This window comes from Atta colombica, unplaced genomic scaffold (assembly GCF_001594045.1).
Source record: "Atta colombica isolate Treedump-2 unplaced genomic scaffold, Acol1.0 scaffold155, whole genome shotgun sequence".
NCBI lineage: Eukaryota > Metazoa > Arthropoda > Insecta > Hymenoptera > Formicidae > Atta > Atta colombica.
In genome coordinates, this window is record NW_017259245.1 from 1,546,009 (window position 1) to 1,556,636 (window position 10,628).

A 10,628-nucleotide genomic window follows, 5' to 3' on the forward strand; every position below is an offset into this window, starting at 1 on the left:
TTTATCATATTGGAGTAATTTCTTAAAATCAATCCATGACGAACGTTTCACGAGAGCCTCCATTCCAGCAGCAATCTTCGTCTTCACGGTTTTATTTTACCGGAGTTTACATTTTAAGAGACTCTCTCTCGTTCGCGCATTTTTTCAGAGTACGCCGTATCGATTTCTGAAGGTATTGAAATATCGCTCGCGGATACATACAAGGCATAATCTTGACGGAGCAAGGCGGGAAGATACAAAGGGGCGGGCGGGAAGAAAGGACAGAGGAAAAAAAAAGGAGAAAGAGGAGACTGTACGGCTCGCAGGAAGAGAAACGGACGCGGACGCGAGCGCGAGAAGGTGGTGGAGCAACGGGAGAAAGATCAAGAAAAGGAGAAAGAGCGAGAGACAGGTAAGAGGCCGCGCGTTGAGCGCGCTCGCGCAAAGGTGACCGAAGCTAGCTGGCCTGGTCGGTTTGGCCCCGTGGGAACGCGTTGGTGGCCAGCTGCACTGATTGCCATGAGAGGACGTGACGTAGCGTCGTCGAGAGGCGCATATACTAGCATATACACAGATACACGTACACGTACGCGATCGTATACTCGTTTGCTGGTGCAGTGCTCGGCTCGCACTTGCGCTTGCGTGCCGTAATTGGCAATGGTAGTGGTGCATGGATGGTGAAGTCGCGGTACCACGGTGGGGCCGGAGCCGAGGCCGGGGCCGGGGCCCCGTAGGGGAGTTCGGTACACAGAAGGGAACGAGAGGGGGCAGCGCACAGAGTGGCGCGAAGTCGGCTATCGGAGCGACGGAGAGACCAGGAGAGACCCGGCCCGACCGCCTGGAGAGGAAGAAAGGGAAGGGGGGGCCTGCATTCCAGAGAGGCGCCGGCCAGTCTGCGGCACACCTGCGCGTTCGGTTGAATCACGGCGCCTCCGACATAACCCAATCTCGTCGTCCTTCTCCGATTCGTTGCATCCCGACTCCCGAGCCGCTCGCTCGCCGCCATCGTCCGTTCTCCTCGCACTCGCGAGTTTTTCTCTTTCTCCCCTTCGCTCTTTCTTCTTCTCGTCTCCTTCCCCCCTCTCTCTCTCTCTCTCTCTCTCACTCTCTCTCTCTCTCGCGCCCACTCGACCGCGCGTTTTCTCGAAGACATTGGTCTCTTTCCGTTTTTCTATTTCTCTCTTTTTTTTCTCCCTCATTCTCTCTCCAGTTTGTCGAACTGTCTCTCTTCTTTTTCTATCGGCAATAAGGATTGATCGCGTGTTTCGTGGTCGCAAGTACGCTCGTCCACGCTCGTCTCTGCTCTCCGTGCGTAGCGACCTGCGGCGATGTGTCCCTGTCGCCCTTTTCTCTTTTGTCTTTTTCTCCCTCTGTCTTTCTCTGCCCCGAATGGCCCGAATGCTCGCCATTATTGCCCGTTCCATTTTAAGCAGCGGTTTCTCTCCCTGACCGTCTCCTTCGAATACTCTTTTTTGATGTTTCTGATTCTCTCCTTATCTCGCACGTGAACGCATACGTGTGTAACATCCTTGGAGTTTCGCTCCTTCGCGTTCCATGGGAGGATCGATCGCGAGATGTCGAATGATGGGAGGAGAAGGGAGGAGGGAAGGCGAGATACGCGGCGTGAAAGACGGTGGATAGACTCCGGGGAGCTGGGAAGGGTACCGACGATCTTACGTATACAATCAGTGGCGTGCAGGTGTCCGTTCGTCGTCCGTCCGGTGCGTCTCTCTGTGTCTCAACACTCTCAACACTCTCAACTGGCTGCAATCTAAGCCGGCCACCGTAGCAACGGCTACGAGCCGACACCTGTTTCCCGCCGAGGCCAATGTATGCGTGTCCTGCGTGTTCGATGACGCGACCGCGATTGCGATTCATTTAGCTCAAAATCCACAGGGGTCCAAACGATCAAAAAAATGAAGAATTAAATTGATTCTTAAAGTCAATCACATGAATATTCCATTTGAATTTTCAGAAAGCAAAAATAGAAATAAATACAGGAGAGATTGAATTTGTATTACGCAGAAAGAAAACGCAGAAAGAAAAAACTTTTGCTGAGACATTTAAAAATTTTGCACAAATCTGAAAATAATTATGCTAAACCATCAAAATAGCAATGTGAATTGCTCAATGCCTCGATAAGTTTTGACATTCTAATACAACTGGCTTGAGTGCTTTAATATAATTATTTTGATGGTTCTAACGAAATTATTTTCAGATCTGTATTTGTAAGTTGTAAATATCTTAACAAAAAACTGTTCTTTTCGTAGATACATAAAAGTACATAAAAGTTACAATTAATTGTTGCAAATTACATAATTAGTTACCGCCAAATTAGCGATTACTATTAATTATTACGATTTTTAACGCCATCCCGCGTTTAAAAGTACGCTTGCAATTCAATTATTATCTTTCGGATATACTTTGTAGTTACGGGGCTTGCTATCATGCGGGCATCTACGCTTCAATAGTATACTGTCAGAACGAGAACTGAATTAAAAGAATAGGGAAAGAGAGAGGGAACGAGATGAGAATTGGACGATTTACGCGTGGAATAGAGGCGGTTACGATATGCCGCGCCGCCGGATGGACGTGAGGGACCTGAGGCTCATTCAGTGACGTGGGAACGTGTGCAGATACCATTCATAAGTCGACCATATGATGCGTAGAGTGGTAAACGCCCGTATGTGAACCTACGTGAACTCGTAAGTGCGCACATGGTCGAATCTTGCACGAGGCTCTCGCCTTGCTTTCCATTGTACATTGTTATCGAAGCGGCACGAGGCTATCGAGAGTATTAATTATTCACAGCTGCCTCCTTTGACACACATTTCCTTTGTTCAAAATGTATTTCCTACTTGCGCCAGAAGAGCTGTGTTCCGTATATCAAACTTACATTAATTTAGATCAGGAAAAGTTTTATAGATTTTATTAAATATTTATAAATATTATAATAATCTGTGAGGAACGCGAATTGATATTATCAAAATGCAACGAATAAATGTAAAAATTAATTACATATCCATAAAAGTAATAAAATATTTTTAATACGATGTCGTAATTTTAAAATTCAATTTTTATTTTGATAGATATTTAATTTATATTTGTTTAGTTGGATTATGAGTTGGATTATAATAAAACTGTATGTGACACATATATCTTTCCGATTGTGCTGTTAATAATTTATAAGTATAAACATATTGTTCTGTAATTTTCTTTATTAAAACACCTGGTTTTGTTATTTAATTTCACAAGAGTGAATAACATGAATTGCAAATTTTTCTTAGAATTCAAACTGTTGTACAGACTCGGATGCAGTTGAGGCAGGTAAAAATATTTGTATATCTAACTTTGAAGACTCTGTTAACGGAAGGACCACTTCGTGGTGGTTCAAAATATTTCATTCTAGGAATCTGAATTTAGAAAGTAGGTACTAAAAAAAGGAAAACCATCAGTTTTACATGAGGATTCATTCAGTTTACCTAAAGACAGCAAATAAAAAATGTATAACTTATCATAAAATATAATATTAGAAAAAATTGTTAATACCAATGATACATATTTCGATTAAGATAATATCTATTTTTATGAAAATACATTTTGTTTTGCCAAAAATAACAATTTCATATGATACACAACTGATGTTTTCACTGCTTATCTCTGACCATTTCTATTTGAGAAATAAAAAAAACTTACGCTTCTTTCTCATGCTTTCCGGTCTTTCGTGAGAAAAATCCAAATCACACGCGTGTATCACGCTCGAACTGATCTTGTAGCTGCCACTGACACGGCCAAGAAACCCTCCTTCACTCCTCTTCTCCTGCAATCTTTCCTTTACAGTTTTACAATGAACGTCGGGGGATTCGTGGGAGCCTGTTTTCCGTTCTTACCTCGTTTCACCGCGTACTACGCGATTTCAATTCGTCATCGTTTTGTTGTCGACAAGAGAGAGAGAGAGAGAGAGAGAGAGAGAGAGAGAGAGAGAGAGTGAGGGAGAGCTCGAATTTCTGCCAAGATTGGAGAGCGCACTTTAAACGATACGTCCTTGGGCCCTTTTTAAAAAAAAAAATCTCCTGTAAAGAAGAAGGGATTTCCAGAGGAATGAATACATGTTAATCTTACAGCTTAACGACGTGGCATTCTTGAAAGAAAAGTCTATCAGTCTTCGACAGAAAATATTATCCTGTATATTAATGCTCGTTTCCACTAATTAGATTAATTTCAATTAGATTAATTTTAATCTTGGCTCAACTTATTCTTCTTTTATTTCTACCTTTTATTTCTAATTCTTAAAAACTAGATAAAGATGAAAAATATGTTGAATTGCGATTAAAGGTAATAAAGAAACACTTGATGTAGTATTAATTTAACATATACTCAAGATTTTTTTTAGAGAGGAGTAGGATAATAATAATAATAATGATTATTTCATGTACAATGTTATCTCTCTGTTGAATGAAAAAAAATTGAAATTAATAAAAGAAACAATTTTAATGGATCTTAAACGTAATGAATGCGAAATGTAAAAATTATTGAGGTGCTTTTTCTTTTTTGATAAGAGGGAGATAATGATAAATGCTGATATCGTGGAATCGTATATAGATAATCCCTCGTGACTGGGATTTTGTCGTATCGGTACGGTGAGTTGGCGATTCATAGAGTGCTGGTGTACCTGTGGCGCACACCTGTACGAGCGAGACCAGGTTTATCGCCGTAACAGTCTAGGCAGCCACCTGTGCGCAGGCAGAGATGGTCGCACAGGTGTCTTTTAAAATGTTTCATTAATTACAAATGGGTAAAGTTAACGTGGGTTCTCCAGTAGTAGCTTCACCTGCGTCATCATTTCTCGTGATCTACACCTGAATAAATCCACGGCTTTCGCCTCTTGACTTCGATTCTCTCAAGTGGGCGGTTCCTCCGAGAGAAACCAAATCATGGCACACGGAAGTGGGATCGTATAACGCGAACGTATAACGTGAACGTTTTCTTGGCCACGAGACAGAAAAAGAATGTTCAGCCAATGATGCAATCGTTGTAAATGCATTGACGCAATAAATTCCAGTTAAGTCGGCTGGAGATCAAGGTGATCAAAGGTGACCAAATATATAAGAAAATCTTGTAAAAGAAAAACCTGCTATAACTATATTAAAGAAAACGAAAAAAAAACGACTCCTTAAAATTTCCCATAATGCACGAAAAGAATGATTTTGTTGAAGTATTTAAAAATTTAATTAGATGCAGATCTGAAATTAATTTTATTACATCATCAAAATATTTACGTAGGAATCTCAAGCATAATAAACAATGCTGTAAAATGTATTGACTAATTTGAGCATTTTAATTCATAATTATTTTGATGATTCAGTAAAATTATTTTCAGATCTTTAAGCTAAAATTTTAAATATTAGGTATGGGAAAAAGTTCGTGACATTTTTTTTAATGCCATCTAATGGGAAAAACGCCACGAACTTTTTCCCACACCTAATATCTCGACAAAATCATCTTTTCTATGCTCGTATACGATGTCAAGCCTCCTTCTACTAACATCCGTGAAAAGAGATCATAATTTTTGTCAAATTTCTTTGTCTGATAATTTTTTCTGTTCATTTATTTGACCTGACAAAGAAGTTGACATTTTCAGGTAACGTTATTTCAGGGCTTCAGTCAGTACTTTCGCAACTATTCGACGAATACTGACATTGCTTGCGATGCCAGGTGTCTGTCATTCCTTTAAGGAATAACCTCATTAAAGGACACATCGTTTCACCGATCGAAATGATCAGTCGCTAAAATGGCATTGAGTCATGTTTTTTATCGAGATAATTCGTCAGATCTCGCTAAACTCCATCAAGTGTGAAAGGCGTGAATTCGTAAAAATTTTCTAAAGAAACTAGTTTAAATTAATGAATTCTATTCTTTGACTAGGAGACACTTGCAATTGAAACCTGTTTTTTATTGTTAAAAACTTATTTAAAAAATGACTAAAAGAATGAATTAAGTTTGTAATTGAGGAGATGGGCGAAAGGCACAATCCTACTTAGGTCCTTTTTCCGGTGATTAGCTTTTTCATGTAATATATATTGATCGTAATAGAAAAGTATTGTAACATGTAACTTCTTAAAGGCATTACATACATTCATTTGGTACTCATTTGTGTATAATAAAAAAAGTAGCAAATTATTTTAATTTTTATTAATATTAATATTTTATAATTAGGCCTTTATTCCGCCCATCCCCTCAATTATTATATGACTTGTACTGCAAGAATTTCAAAACAATCAATGCACACATTGTTAGTTAGCTCTAATATTTTATTAATTAATATTAGTTATAATAGCAATATTATGGCAACATAAAGAAATTTAAAGAAAAAAATAAGTACATTGCATATTCAATAGAATATTTAATAGTGTATTTAAATATACTGTTCAAGATTTGTAATTCTGCATATATAGTATTCGCTTGATGTATCGCGGAGTTTCACGTTCTCAAGTTGCTTTCTTGTTTTTTAAAAAAATTAAAGAAAGGCAATAGACGTAAATGTCGATTCATTGCTACCCAGAATTAAGGCCATGGCACATAGAAAAACTTAAGACATAAGACTTGAGCAATAAACTACCTCCTCAATCCCCATAACTTTGTTTAAGAGACTTTAAGTAATAAGTCGAAAGAGATTAAGTAACAATAATTTCTATCTTTAAACTATTTTTGCGCAATCTTTAATCTTTAACCATTAGATTTAAGCAAATTGTGCAAAACCTAATTCTTATAATCTAAAAGCGTAAGTTCTTGTCGATATATCGTCATTTACAACTTACAACTTATGGCTTACGATCACTTAAAGCAAAGTTGTGGACTATGGCTAGGTTCGGGAAGACGCTATTAGTGTTATTTGTGTCATTCTATCTTCATCGTCCATTAATGTGAAACAAGGATAATATGACACAAATAGCGTTAACAGCACACTGTTCGAACGCAACCTATGTGTGCCGAATAATTACGAATTTAAGTTACAAATGCGATTCAGGGATCTTCAGGGAAAGGAAGAGACAATTCCGTCTGTGTCGAATAATTATTACGAATAAACCGAAATATCGCGAAAAGTATTTCACGGCATAGTGCACAAGTACGATACCTACACGTGCACTCGGATGGGTATTTGCGGGATTAACCAGCGCATTCCAGGTCCGAGCGGGTGTTTCCGAGCGTCGTGATGTCCGACCGTTTCTTTACATTCCTTTTCTTCGCCTCACAGGTCGCAAGAAGAGGCCCCCTGCATGAGGCCGGATGAGTTTCGACGTTCCTCCCACACGACGACCACCCGGCCTACAGTATTTCTCTCTTTCTCTACCGCCAGAAATTCCTTTCCGATTTATCGTGCATGACGATGGAGCGGCACGTCTGTTTATCTAGCGAGATTACATGATCTTGTCGAAGACTGGTCAAGCCTAACTACTACCTGCTCGTCTTCGTTACCAATTAGTAGGAAATTGCTGTTTAGCATTACAATTAGTTTCTGGCTTATCGTTATTATAATAAAGCAGTAATTCATGGAAAAATGATCTGCTTTGAAAAAAAGATTGTAAGAAAGTTCATGAAATACAAAGTTGGAATATCGTGGCAAGAAGATAAAGCAAAAAATTTGCGAAGAGTCACGACAGAAGCACGTATGTTTGAGCAACAAAAAACGTGAATACATATCGCTCCTGACAACGGAGAGAGGAGAGGAAGGAACAACAGAGATAATTGGAAGAACGAGGTGAAGGCTTAGATAGCAGAGCATAATAAAAGAACAAGAAAGGAGAAGGAGAAAGAAAGGAGAATTTCTCTCTTTTGAAGTGGAGGAAAAAGAGGAAATGGAGAAGAACGAGAAGCCGGCTGAGATGTAGGTAGATACATACATACAGATTAGAGGGAGTGCGAGCGGAGGATGAAGGAAGAGAACGCGAGAGAGAGAGAGAGAGAGAGAGAGAGAGAGAGAGAGAGAAAGAGAGAGAGAGGACGAAAACGAGAAGTTAGGTGCCGGCGATATCGTGCCTTTCTTCCCTTTGCCACCTTGTTCGCCATGGCCGAACGGCGGGAGGCAGCGGAGGGGTCCAACAGTACGCGATCTGGTCGGCGGCGGTGGCGGCGGCTACGATGGTGCAGGCATCGAGGAATACGAGGATCGTGGAGCGGCAGGGGGTATCCGAGGCATCGAGAGGGGACTTGGCGACAGACTGGCGGGCGCGCACCTGCACTCGGCTTGGCCGAGAGAGCCAGAGCCGACAGTCAGGGGCGCACCTACCGGGCGCAAACTCCGCTCTTCGGACGATGATGATGATGATGATGATGATGATGATGATGATGATGATGATGATGATGATGATGATGAGGACGATGAGGACGATGAGCGGAGAGAGAGAGAGATACAAATCACGCCGCACAGCCGGTGCATTTCTCTCCGCGCTTATCTCCCGCACTGGCGCACGGCCCGTTCCACTTTCAGTGCTCGTCCGTCTTATTTTCCATCTTCTTTTTATCCCGCGTGCCTCTCCAGCTCTTCTCTTTTATCGTTTCCTCTGTGCGAAAACGCGCTCGTTCCTCTCGGAGCGTCGTCGATATTCTCGCGCGTTAGTATAATCCCGCGTTAGTTATTTGAAAGCGTCGTATCTTTCGCCAATACGATTTGAATAACGGTTCGTAGAGTTCGTAGAATTTTGTTCAAATTCGATCTCTCTCATTTTTCAATAATAACAATTTATTTTCTTTTATTTCCCAGTAACTAATTAACAGTATTATATACAATTTCACACTCAATAATATACATGTAATTTAATATAAATATAATATAAATAAATGTAATATAACATATGTTATATTTGTGCAGTTACATTATTGAGTGTAAAATTGTAACTGTGTATTGTATATTGATATTTCATACTAATGTTATTTATGGTTTATGTTATTTATGGATTGTTGTCTTTAAGAGCGGCAGGACAGTTTTGCATAACGCATAATGCATGACGCATAAGAAAATGAACCAATCAAAGACTTGGTTAATTTTCTTATGCATTATACGTTATGCAAGAATCTGTGCTCCTAAGAATGACGATTATAGAAAGTTTATAGAATAGTGTTTAGAAATATATTTATACACGGAAAGAACAGTTTTGCTGAAGTATCTAAAAATTTAGACACAGATTTGAAAATAATTTTGTTGAATCATTAAAATAATTATGTACGAAATTCAAGTATGTATAGTAAATAATGCCGCAAAATGTTTCGATATTCTAACAACCAGTTTGAGCGTTCTATATATATGTACTTATTTTGATGATCCAAACGATTATTTTCTGTGTATTCAACTAATAAACACTGGAACAAAATCGTTCTTTCCATGCAAAGTCTCTTCTTCGGAGATCTTCCTTTCTAGACGCCGTCAATCGTAAGTAACTGGAGAAGCACATGGATAGAGCGATAAAACGAGCTCCAGCTTCGGCATGCGAGGTTCATGAATATGGATTAGGAAAGTAGTAATCGCGAAATGAGATACAAGACGGATCGCAATATGCTGCTGCGTGCGATTATGATGTACATACGCATCAGGTATATTTATCCCGGGCGTATTAATGATACGGGGATAAGTATAAGTACTTCTGCCCCGAGAGAGTAGAGACAATTAGGAGCAATGGAATATACCTTCACTTTTCACTTTTATTTGCCATTGTCAGTTTATTGCGGCGACGTTCCATCGTATGACGTCCCGTTCGCATGTTTGACCTTTTCGTATAGTGGATATTTATAAGATTCACGCGCTATGACCGTGATTTTAATGCGAGGTTGTTATGCAAATCTCGTAAGACTCTTTCAGTTTATCACGTTCGTTAAATATCAGATTTTACATGCTCACGGTAGCGTCGCCGTCGATTAACAGCGTGACTTTATCCTTCATGTTTATAGCGTTGAACGAGGAGATGAAACAAGTTAAAATGTCGAAGCTTAGGATCTATATTAAAATCTTATCTAAAATGATTACATCGTAACTGACGATTTCATAATTTTATTATATATTTGCTTAGAAAGTCTATTGTAAAATTAATTTTAATTTACAGACGACGATTTAATTTTAATTTTTATAAAATGAACGCTTTAATTTAACTTAAATAATAAAGTAATAGTAAAATAAGTTTAATTAATAATTAATAATTGATAATTTAAATTGATGCAATACTTATTAAATTTATATAATAATTAATAGTAATTTAAATGTTTAGGAAACTATCATTCTCGATAAAAAAAAAAACTTTAATTCCGTTATTTATATACATATTTATTCGAGTTAGTGAAATTGATTATTCAAAAAATTAGTGCTTATAAATTTCTTTAAATAAAAAGAATAATAATTAATAATAATTCAAATGTTTTTATTAGAATGAGAAAGATTGTTTCAATAAAAGAGGCTATAATTTCGTATTATAATATATACATATGTGTGTGTGTGTGTGTGTGTGTGTATTTTTATAATCTCGTACATTATCATTGTACAAATATGGAAAAGATAACGTAATTTTTATTTTAAAAAATTAAAAAAGTTGACAAAATTTAGTTAAAGCATGATTTTTTCATGTTTTATATCTTTTACTATACACTTAAATGTTTGAAATTAC